This window comes from Glandiceps talaboti, chromosome 6 (genome assembly GCF_964340395.1).
Source record: "Glandiceps talaboti chromosome 6, keGlaTala1.1, whole genome shotgun sequence".
Classification (NCBI taxonomy): domain Eukaryota; kingdom Metazoa; phylum Hemichordata; class Enteropneusta; family Spengelidae; genus Glandiceps; species Glandiceps talaboti.
Genome location: NC_135554.1, coordinates 11,280,080 through 11,292,109, shown reverse-complemented (window position 1 = coordinate 11,292,109; position 12,030 = coordinate 11,280,080).

Below are 12,030 nucleotides of genomic sequence, written 5' to 3'. Positions count from 1 at the left end.
TTTTGTACTAATCTTGAAATATAACCGTGTGGCTAGTCCCACTCAGTGATATCTCGTCTAATCCAAAGTGCATGCTCAACCAGAAAAGACTGTACATGTATTACAAACACCTGATTTAGTAGCACCCCCCCCCCCAACATAAATTTTGTTGTACCTCTTGATTTAGTCTCATCTAATTTAAAGTGCAAGCTCAACCTGTAAAGGCTGTATTTTATACACCATTTAGAAGTGAAAGCCCCTAAATACGTACCTCTTCAGTTGTTATTCTTGTGACGTTTATAATCTGATATTGACTGAGTTCACTGTCAGACAGACAAGTCTTGGCCCCAAATCCACCTGGACATTTAAATAAATAAAATATGTTACTATCGTATCTACCCGGACTTGTAAATAAATATATGTCAGTTACTATCCGATCATGATGTTTGCCTACCCACGCCGCTCCATCAAAGTTCAATAGCAAGTCTCAATGCTCGTGAGATTCGATTGTAATGAAGTTTTTAATACGTAACACACTGTACCAGTTTAGAACTAGACTAGGGATTCAGGGGTACATGATACGATTCTAAATTTACATATCACGTCATATTAAAACTTGCTGACGCTCAATCACACCTGGTAAAAACTATTACTTCTCATAAATCTGTCATTAATCTGTCATTAATCGTGTGCAACCGTGCCATGCTCCTTCTCTTAAGATCACTTGGACTTTAGCTAATATATCATCTAGTCTAGTTCCTATACAGTATCGTTACCATTTACATTTCCACTCAGGCTCAGAGTATAGTCAAAGACGTTACCTCTAGAAGTCCAGAGATGCATGAGATGCACTTTAAAATTCATCCACAGCCACCTACACAGTCCTTAACATCATGTCTTTGTTAATCAATCACACAATTCTAACCATTAACACAGTGCCTCATAAAGTTAGTGTTTATTGGGGCAGTTACAACTCTCAAACAGCAACGTTTTGACAGGAAAAGTACACAATTGAAGTGGATTAATAGCATTTGGCACAGCATGCGAGAAGCACAAAGACATCATGATTTGACAGGAACGGTTTTATAGCCTCTTTGCATACATGTAGCCATTAGATTTAGAATGAATGTCAAGGTGTTAGCTGTCACCATGCATTGTCAAATTTTATTTGAATCACCAATTTCATGTTTCTAACTGCTACACTAACTTGCGAAAACAGAGTGTTGCATTTGCTTTCTTGTGAGCAAAGACATACCATGTAGTAATTAGTATAAATACTACAAGATCCCTCATCCAATGACTCTTGTTTACTGATAGGAACCTGCACATACATGATGTGATAATGACCAAATGACTGAAATCAGTATTGAAATTATGTAGTTAATATATGTAGAAATGGTTGTTTTATTGTGTATATTCATACATGTGTACTTCGAAGGATTTATTGTGTTATTGTGTCACTCACACAAGTAGCACCCCTTTTACAAAATGAAGCCGTCCGTCTGTGTACTAGTTTATGCTCTAAAGTTATGAGAATTTGGAAAGAAATTAGACGATATGAACGTTTTAAGTGATTGGCAATGGGACAAGTAGCTCAAATGTTTTACTTCCCGTTAATGGTTGTAAAACCCGTTGCTATCAAACAACATATCTCTGTGCTTGTGGCATGCTGTGTCAAGTGCGATTAATCAAATTCATTTGTGTACATTTCCTGTCTATGTATATGGTTCCTTTTGTTCACCCCATGCAGTCTAAAGTTGTATGTGATGTCCAAATATAGTACATTTGTCAGCTCAGGATGTTACTCATTGATCACTATAACAGTTGGGATTCACTGATTGGGTGAACAACTTTTTGTGCTGATTGAGGGATTTTGACCAGACGTGGTTTAGTTAGAAACCACGTTGGCACCCAGACTAATATCACCAACATTGTGTAAATTTAGACCCAATTCCTAAATATACGATATTTTCAATCGTAACAAATTTCCGAGACTCTTTCGTTGACGCCGTTTCGAAATTACCGATTTTCACATATTCCATAAATCGTGACTGACTTTTGACCCCTATTTTTTGGAACGTTTGCGCTTGTAATTTGAATCCACCAGGGAACGCCTCTACCCATTACACAATCAAGTACCCCCCCCCCCCCCCCACTACCTATTCGACCACGTGACATAGTGCAGGCTACATATAGCAGGTACAAATATAACATGATAGAGTGGTATATAAAATAAGGTTTTTGGGCCACCTGGTTTTTGGACCACCATCCCCTAGGGGTAGGGATTTTTACACTAAAGAAGTTTTAGATGTCGATTCTGGACCACCCTGTATAAAAGTGCGCCCCTTGGAAACTTTATTGGGAAGCTTTACATCTACATGATTGTGCAGGTTCTCCATAGTCTTGTTGCCAAAAACAGAATTATTCATCAGGTTAGAGAGGTCTTTTTCGTTAAAGTCGCTGGTTGCCTTCTTCCTCTGTTCTGTGTTCATCCGAATATATCCATCCATAGTCTCTGGTCAAACTTTAAAGCTCTAGATCTGTAGACCTTCTTGAGTGTCGTACCAAGTGAGAGGTATATAGCTGTAGATTACGGTAATGGAGCACATATCGTTCCTTGTGGCTGAGATTAGGTACCAGCATACCTAATAGTTAAATATCTCTAATTGTTTTTTTTTTAAACATCTATTACAGCAAGACGTCTAAATTCATCTCTAAAGATACAATGTTTATCATGCCTTTTTATACATATCTCACTTTCCTGTTGCATTTGTATCATAACCGTCACTTCCTTTAATGGTTTCATAGTACAGTATACACCTAATAATTCAATATATCTAATTGTTTTTTAAACATTTATTGCAGCAGGACGTCTGTATTCATCTCTGGTGCTACGATGTTTATCATGCCATTTCCTTGTATTTACAGCCTTGTATCCACACCCATTGCAAACAGCAAGGAATTTTTAACCCTTTTTTTTTACAACCAGGACAAGGTCTTGTACCTGTTCCTGGTTCCTTGCGTAGGCAAGACAAGTGAATTTTACAATACTTTCCAAGACAGCTCTTTCCGCATAATTGTGTAGATCCAATTTTAATCCATTCACAATTATTTGTATCTTTCATTATATCTAAGATATATTTACAAGTTTAATTAAGGTACTATGAATCTGAAGACCTATTTAATTTATACTTCTTCAGAAAAATTTCCAAAGGGGTTTAACATAATTATAATTTTTCTCAAACTCCACTGATTTACTAAATACATTTATTACAACCTCTGATGGGTTTTCTTCAAATATTTTACTTCTTGTATATGTTAATAATCATTTATAATTTCTATATTGGGCCTTAAGACGTTCTTTTATATTGGATATTTTCAAATTTGCATGTATTATACTTCAGTATGACTGGAACCGCTGCCACTCCAGATATAAATATCGGACTAGCTGGTACCATTGCTGATATTGCAGTAGAAGTTAATATACCAGACGTAATAAGAATTGCTTTGTTCACTCCACCAAGCAATTCATATGTTCTTCTGTAAGCACTACAAACCCATTCCAGATAATTAATTAATTCTTTGATATATTTTACTTTTTCACTATTAAAATCATTATCGTTTTAAGTCTAGTATATTCAATTGGGAAATTAAGCAGTGTCCATATTATAAGAAACAATAAGGGTTCCCCCCCCCCCTCTGTCAAAATACCCTGTTCTCCTACACTTCAATAATAGTATACCCCAAGCAATAATTTTTGGAACGTTTGCGCTTGTAATTTGAATCTACCAGGGAACGCCTCTACCCATTACACAACCAAGTACCCCCCCCCCCCCCCCCACTTCCTATTCGCCCACGTGACATAGTGCAGGCTACATATAGCAGGTACAAATATAACATGATAGAGTGGTATATAAAATAAGGTTTTTGGGCCACCCGGTTTTTGGACCACCATCCCCTAGGGTAGGGATTTTTACACAAGAAGTTTTAGATGTCGATTCTGGACCACCCTGTATAAAAGTGCGCCCCTTGGAAACTTTATTGGGAAGCTTTACATCTACATGATTGTGCAGGTTCTCCATAGTCTTGTTGCCAAAAACAGAATTATTCATCAGGTTAGAGAGGTCTTTTTCGTTATTGTCGCTTGTATATGTTAATAATCATTTATAATTTCTATATTGGGCCTTAAGACGTTCTTTTATATTGGATATTTTCAAATTTGCATGTATTATACTTCAGTATGACTGGAACCGCTGCCACTCCAGATATAAATATCGGACTAGCTGGTACCATTGCTGATATTGCAGTAGAAGTTAATATACCAGACGTAATAAGAATTGCTTTGTTCACTCCACCAAGCAATTCATATGTTCTTCTGTAAGCACTACAAACCCATTCCAGATAATTAATTAATTCTTTGATATATTTTACTTTTTCACTATTAAAATCATTATCGTTTTAAGTCTAGTATATTCAATTGGGAAATTAAGCAGTGTCCATATTATATGAAACAATAAGGGTTCCCCCTCTGTCAAAATACCCTGTTCTCCTACACTTCAATAATAGTATACCCAAGCAATAAGGGGATTCCCCCTCTGTCAAATACCCTGTTCTCCTATAACTCCAATAATGGTATACCCCAAGTCATTAACGTTGACAGATAATCATTCAACGCAAATGTATTTGTAAGAAGCATGACAAAGTCAGTAGAGGTGAATTCAAAATGTAGACAATGCATACAATGAATGAATTTGTATAGTAGGGTGTTTTCAGCCTTAAGTAAACTATTAGTCAGACTCACACCTTTATGATGTTATAAGTATATAAAATACCGCAGTCAGATTAACAGGGGGTCTCACAGTCAGAATAACTGTGGAGGGGTGGTCTAAAAATCTCCTTTAAAAATTGTATATATTGGTAATATAGAAACGACCTCCTTGTTTTATACAGGGTGGTCAAAAACCAAGTTCTAAACCTGATTGTGTAAAACTCCCTACCCCGAGGGGAATGGTGGTCCAAAAACCTGGTGATCCAAAACACCTTATTTTATATACTACTTGATAGCTAAAATTGAAGAGTTCACCTGGACAACAAAATCGGACTTTGTAGTCTTCACAAACACCGTCGTCTTGTTGGTGATCAAGGCAAATAAATTCTGTGGAATTATATAGTCTGAAATATTCTCCAGTTTGTGAAGCGGGTGTACCGTCTGTGGTGACAACGTCGATGGCTGTAGGTTCGTCACATACAAGACGTGGGAATTGTTGATGGATGTCTCGTGGTGTTGCAAAGACATATGTGAGGTTACTCCAGCAATTGAACCACCGAGTCCAGCTACTATCTGTTGCAGAGAGATGTAATGTGGTCATTAGTCACGAATTAAAGTCAAACAATATCAGGAAATACATAGTTAAATTACCACCGTGACATTTTGTTTGTTTTTTTGTTCACGGAAATAAAGAAAAAACACTATTTGTGAAGTCGAGCGGCTTTAGATAATAAACCGTTCTCTCCCCACATATTGTCGATAAAGTGAAAAAAAGAACGGTGTTGTGTGTGGGTAACCAAACTACGCAAATCGCCACGTCAACTTTTAGAAGCGTGACAGTGTGCATGCCATCCATGGTAATACATTTGTATTTGTATAAGCTTACTGATGTTTTGGTAAGACACCATTACAGGGTTTTCCGGAAAAGTGTAATGACATTTCGGACTATTTTTCGGATTTTTTGATAATGTAAAACTCCGACTCTTATTTACTTCGCCTGCCTGCAGTCGACCTTAGACTGTACACTCGACCAGTGAGTAGCAAGTTGATAGTTTGAATTTTTAGTTAATGTTGAAAAGTTTACATGAGGAAGCAGATGCCTCTCTGAGAACGGGAAATGTTCAATATGTCAGCCACTCTTCTTCACTGTATATTTCGAACTTTCTGTACATAGAAATTACAAAAGTACTTTCAAACTTTTGGAGAGAGAGAGAGAGAGAGAGAGAGAGAGAGAGAGAGAGAGAGAGAGAGAGAGAGAGAGAGAGAGAGAGAGAGAGAGAGAGAGAGAGAGAGAGAGAGAGAGAGAGAGAGAGAGAGAGAGAGACAGACAGACAGACAGACAGAGAGACAGACAGAGCCGGGAAATAAGTGTATGAGTCTGTCTTACCTGTACACCTTGCATGTAAAATCAGAATTAAACAAAGAATGATAGTAACAGTCTGCATGAACCACATATTGAGCAGTTACACGGACAAGACATCACAAGACTGTAACACTTCTGAGCTAAAGTATTATCAAATTATGTATTTACTGATTGTCAAAAATGCGGAAGTTGGACTGTACAATTAGCTATTTGATAAAATCGCCTCTACTCAACATGTTAAATAAAGCAGTGACAAGTTTGTCAAAGCAGTCAGTGTTCAAAGTTGATATAGTACACACATTTGGTGTGACTGGCCAATGCACTGCCACTGGTGTGGTCATCATGCGACAGTGGATTGAGACAGATCACCTCGTCCACTGTCATTGACCGATTCCTAATGCCAACAATATACGTCATGTGTAAGTAAACAGATATATTTATGTTTGAAAAAAACATTTCCTCTTTTCTTATCTCACACGCCTCTCACACGCGACATGGTACAAGCTTGTCTTTAAGAGAGGAGGTGAAATGTTCATTCTATGATAATTTATATAATTGAGTGTGTGTGAAGGGGGGGGGGGGGGCGAGGGATATATAAAACTATTTTGTGAACTAATGAAGAAGTGAACATATATATATATATATATATATATATATATATATATATATATATATATATATATATATATATATATATATATATATATACAGCTGGCTGGCTGAGTGTAATATTCATACCATTCCAAGACAAGAACACTATTTTGTATGACAATAACCTCTGTCTTCAGTATTTAAAGTGTAACAGAACTTTACTTGCTTGACAGAACTGGAGACCCATCGATGAAGAGGAGCTCAGTCTCTTCGAAATATTGGGGTTAGAACTGTATGGTTCATGATATTATAGGTGTTCAAGGTGGTCGATTTATCGGCGGTTATAATAAAATGTTTTCCCCCAGAGACATAGTTTATATCTTTTGCTAACATTTGAGTACGAGGAAGCCTGCTTGAGAACTGACAGTGTATGTCGTAATTGGTTTTACTATCTTTTAGGTGCCAGATGTATTTACTGAGCTCAGTGTCTTTCTTCCTGTGATCAAGTTTAAATACTGTGATAGTGCTGGTTTTCCAGTACATAGATGAGATGCTGCGGTGGGAACCTGCTGAGAACGATCGTGAGAACTGGACCATGGCAGAAAGTCTCGGGCCATTTTTCATGGGAAAGAGAAAGGTATGGTACTGTGCTGAGCAGTAATGGTTTCATCAAACGGTCCGAGAAGTCGATGAATATATCTATTGATGTCTTATGACTTCCAGGATATGTCCAAGTGGCGATACAAGATGCACAGCCATTTTATGATAATCTGTACAAACATCGTATGTTGCCATAAACACATACATTCAAATTGAAACTTTAATTTCATACACAACAACCATATTGAAACAGATTTGTATCATTGGAAGACAGGATACTTTATTCATTAATCATATCCAATGAACGGAATATAATACATGTATAAGCTTCCAAGACATCTACATAATCAGTGTATTAAACAACCCCCCCCCCCCACCCACCCCTCACCTTTGAATTCAACATACTATTAGAACATTTACTTGATAACAAATGTACAGAGAAATTAGAAAGATTGTTGACATTTTTCGTCACTGAATTAGTGGTCATGCGCTGCGCGTCTTCTGTGCGCATGTTTACGAACAAGAATATCTAATCATACAGCATTACAATGTTACATGTATAAATCCGATGGTATACCTTAGTTTTATCTGTTCACTTGTGTCAGTTTGCTTCTCTTTCTGTCCTCCGTTGAATTGTTCACTACATACAGCACAGCTTCATCCAAGTCAAATGTGAACTATGTGGGTCCCAACACAACAGACTTTTACTACAAGTATACATAACAAAGGCTTGGGACGTTACATGCTGCATGCTTATTTGCATATCAAAGTTGTGTCACTTTTCCAAGGAATTATTCATATAGATCAACATGCGAAGTTTATTGGAAGACAACTTTAAACGATTACAAAATGTAATGCTTAAAGTTGGGCAATTCAACTTAGGTAGGTATAATCACATACCGCCCACACAGGTTACTGTGGTATGATATTTCAACTCACAATGTAAAATGTTGTCATCGAAATACCTTCACATTCGCATTCTTGACATAGACCTGACCATGGCTATTGAAATTAGGGAGGCCCACATTTTACTTCAACACTTGTTATTATCTAACTACGTATTATTATCTGATTTTTGGCATCCCACTTCTGCCACCGATTTCAAAGCCCATTGCTATCACATCTACCGACAGCCACTAGTACATTTGTGACGTGATATCAGAACATATCAGTCTTCAGCTTTTAACAGTCATGCAGTGAAGCAATCGCTGGTTATGTAGTCTCGGTTTAAGTCCAGTTGCCAGAGGTGGTTTTGGGGGGTTAACCTTGCAATGTGAGTTATATGATATTTTTTTGCAGATTCCACCTCAGAAAGGTGTCCTGTTAGCATATCTGATGGTTGCCACTCGCGCACCCCTGGGCATTTTGTTATATCGCGAGAAAACCGAAATACCATGTATTGCTATGGGTAAACACATGTTTTGGTAGGCTTAATACTTACTGCCTATAAAACCATGTCAAAGTTACTTAAAAGTCATATTTACATGTTACACACTGTATATTATGAATAATCAGTCAATTACAAATATTTTGTCAAAAGTTCTGGATATCAAAATATCATAATTAGGCCAAAGGTCAACAAAATGACGCCATTTTCAGTTGCTATGACTTATAGGTAGTGACTGTGTTTTATGTGTATTGTGTTTGTACATCCATGTATCATCTAGATTGTATTTATCAAATCAAGTTATGACACATTGCAAGGTTAACCCCCCAAAACCACCTCTGGCAACTGGACTATTACCCCGACTCTGACCGCTGGGGGCTCTTCTACAAGACCACCCACACGAGAGTCTGGGGAAACTACGTTTCAACCACCCCACGCTGGGGTTCACACTTTACATTACCTCAAAGTCACAGAAAGTGGGCTTACGAGTCCTGTTTGTTGTTGTTTAGATGTGTGATGCTTGAGAAGTGCTCCTCAAGTCTGGTCCTCCTGTATCTGATATTTAAAGCCGTTTTTCACTTATTGCTCCCGGTGATTTTCTATGCAGACGAATACAAACATAACCGCAACGACATTTTCAACAGAAATCAGGTTTAGGACTGTGAGACAGGGCTACAAATCGAGACTGTAGAACTGATCACCACCACGGGTTTGGGTTGTAATGAGTCCTCGTGGAGACCTCTTTTCGGTTAGGTCGTGGTTACGATATTCGTAACGTTAATACGTCTATATTTGCATATTAATACAACGAATGAAGTTAACGTTGTGAATCCTCAATAAGCAAAGTAAACACCAACCATTTCTTTCATTTCGCTTATTATGCATACGGACCACCACCATCATCATCATCATCATCATCATCATCATCATCATCATCATCATCATCATCATCAAAGAATCTGTGGTCACCGTATGAAGATTCCGACAAAGAACCTCCCCCCCCCCTCCTATACAGTAAGTGGACAATCAAAAACCAAACCAATATTTCAATCATATTTAGAAGTTATGTATTATTACATATTAAGGTAACTGAAATATGTCGGGATTAAAGTGCTTAAAGGTCGAATACCTCATAAGAATTGTTGACAATTGCAACACAAAATATTCCACAGCAGTTGTTATAAAACAGTTTTTCCTATCTCTTATCTCTTGAATCTTTTAGTAATTTCACCGGGAAATACTGCATATATTAACGGAAGTGTTCTTATACACACAAACATTCTAAATTTTAAACAACCTGTATCTATTAACTTTCATAATCTAAAAACTCACAAAGTTGTAAATAAAACTACAATTTGATATTATTGGTTGACTTGCAATTGTTTTCCTTTTTGACATCACACATTAAAATTGGATAATACAGGTACCACCATTAAATATTTTAAAACTAGTGAATTGGTTTCTTAATACAGTGAAGAAAGGACACGGTGAGTGGGACGAGGAGGGGTCACCGGTTGAGGGCGCTCAAGAGAACTAATTCAAATAACTGATAAAACTTGTTTATTAAAAGCAACAGAAGAAGAAGTAACATTCCATTTTGAAAAAAACAACAACACAACACCAGCTTTTCAAATCATTACTTTATTACATGGCACCTTGTAGGGAAAAACAAAGAAAAAAAGTAAAAGTATGAAACAATAAATAAATTGTAAACAAATATTTGTAAACAAATGTGGCCAATTGCATGCCCCGTTTGTATAATCAGATAGCCCACAAGCCACTGCCATACTTTTAATCAGGTGTAAAATACCAATTGTGTACTGTTGATACAGTACTGACCACAGTGGCGTCAGATGTATGATCATAGGTCATACGTCAGACCTGTATACGACATTAATCTTCGGACAGACTGATGAATGGCTTAGCAGCTTGGATCGTGCATGTACTTGGGTCGTCAGTTCATTCTACTCGAGATTGTGAATAAATATCTGATAGCCATTAAGTTATAAATATGTTGGTTTTACAATGTGGACTGTACTAGCAGCAATGCAATTACAACAAGCACACACACACATACAGAGAGAGAGAGAGAGAGAGAGAGAGAGAGAGAGAGAGAGAGAGAGAGAGAGAGAGAGAGAGAGAGAGAGAGAGAGAGAGAGAGAGAGAGAGAGAGAGAGAGAGAGAGAGAATTATGCAAACTGATGTATTCCGAACGACTCACTGAGGCAGTGGCTATTTGTCGGCTTGAACAGTGACTGGTGATTTTTTGTTATTATTTTTTTATCTCCGCACCCACCTAGCTATTAAAGAATCACTATCATATCTCCACCTGTACCGAATTATTTCCAAAGACTTTGACCTGAACAGTGTTTGACAACGAGTCAAACGTTTGGATTTCCATTGGTGTGGTTACAATAAATAATATTCAATCAATCACGAGAACTAGTATAACGACCACATCCAACATGACGATGTTTTATGGCAGTGAACAGGAACAATAGTAGATCGAAGTCAAAAGTTAGAAAGCTCTTGCGAACAGATGCGTCTTGGTGTCCTTTTTGAATTTATAGACAGTTTGTGAAGAGCGTTTAAGTAATATATAATACACTGTTCCATAAGACTGGCTCTACTCGCGATAACACACGCTCACCGTGTGATTTTGTATCACAAAGGGATCAATGGAGTATACTTTTTGTTATTTGAGCGAAGTGAACGAGTTGCGGGTTTACTATTAATCAATTCAAGTCACCGATGTAACCAGGAGTATTAGTGTTATTGCATTGAATGCCTTGTATTGGTGATCAGTAGTACTTTGTATTGAATCCTGTACTGGAAGAGTTAACCAGCGAAGAGCAGAAAGAACCGATGTGATGTGATTTATTTTCTTTGTACGTGACACAATCCTATCTACCTGCTGTATTTGCAATTGGTGCATGTTTAAGAGGGACAAATATTATATTCATTGTAAAAATCGGTACCGGAACATTTTATTTGACATTCGTTCGAGACGACAGACACTGCATGCTGCCGGGATCGTTCACAGCATTTTGGACGTCGTATTTAATTTACCAATGTACTAAACATGTACCGTTCGCAAGTTTTCTCTATTGTTTGTTTTTGTTTTATCATGATTCCACCTCATACAGGTAAGTACTAAATATTTTATACCACTGTAATCATGGCGCTGTCATCCATTTCGGTGGCTAACCTTTTTTTTTCGTTTGAGAGGGCACTTTATACATGCATCTGCGCGCTGCTCCAGCTTAGTCTTCCATGGTTAGGTCATCATAGGTAGGACTGATCGTGAAAATTGAAAGATGAAATATATATGGGAATAGGGAA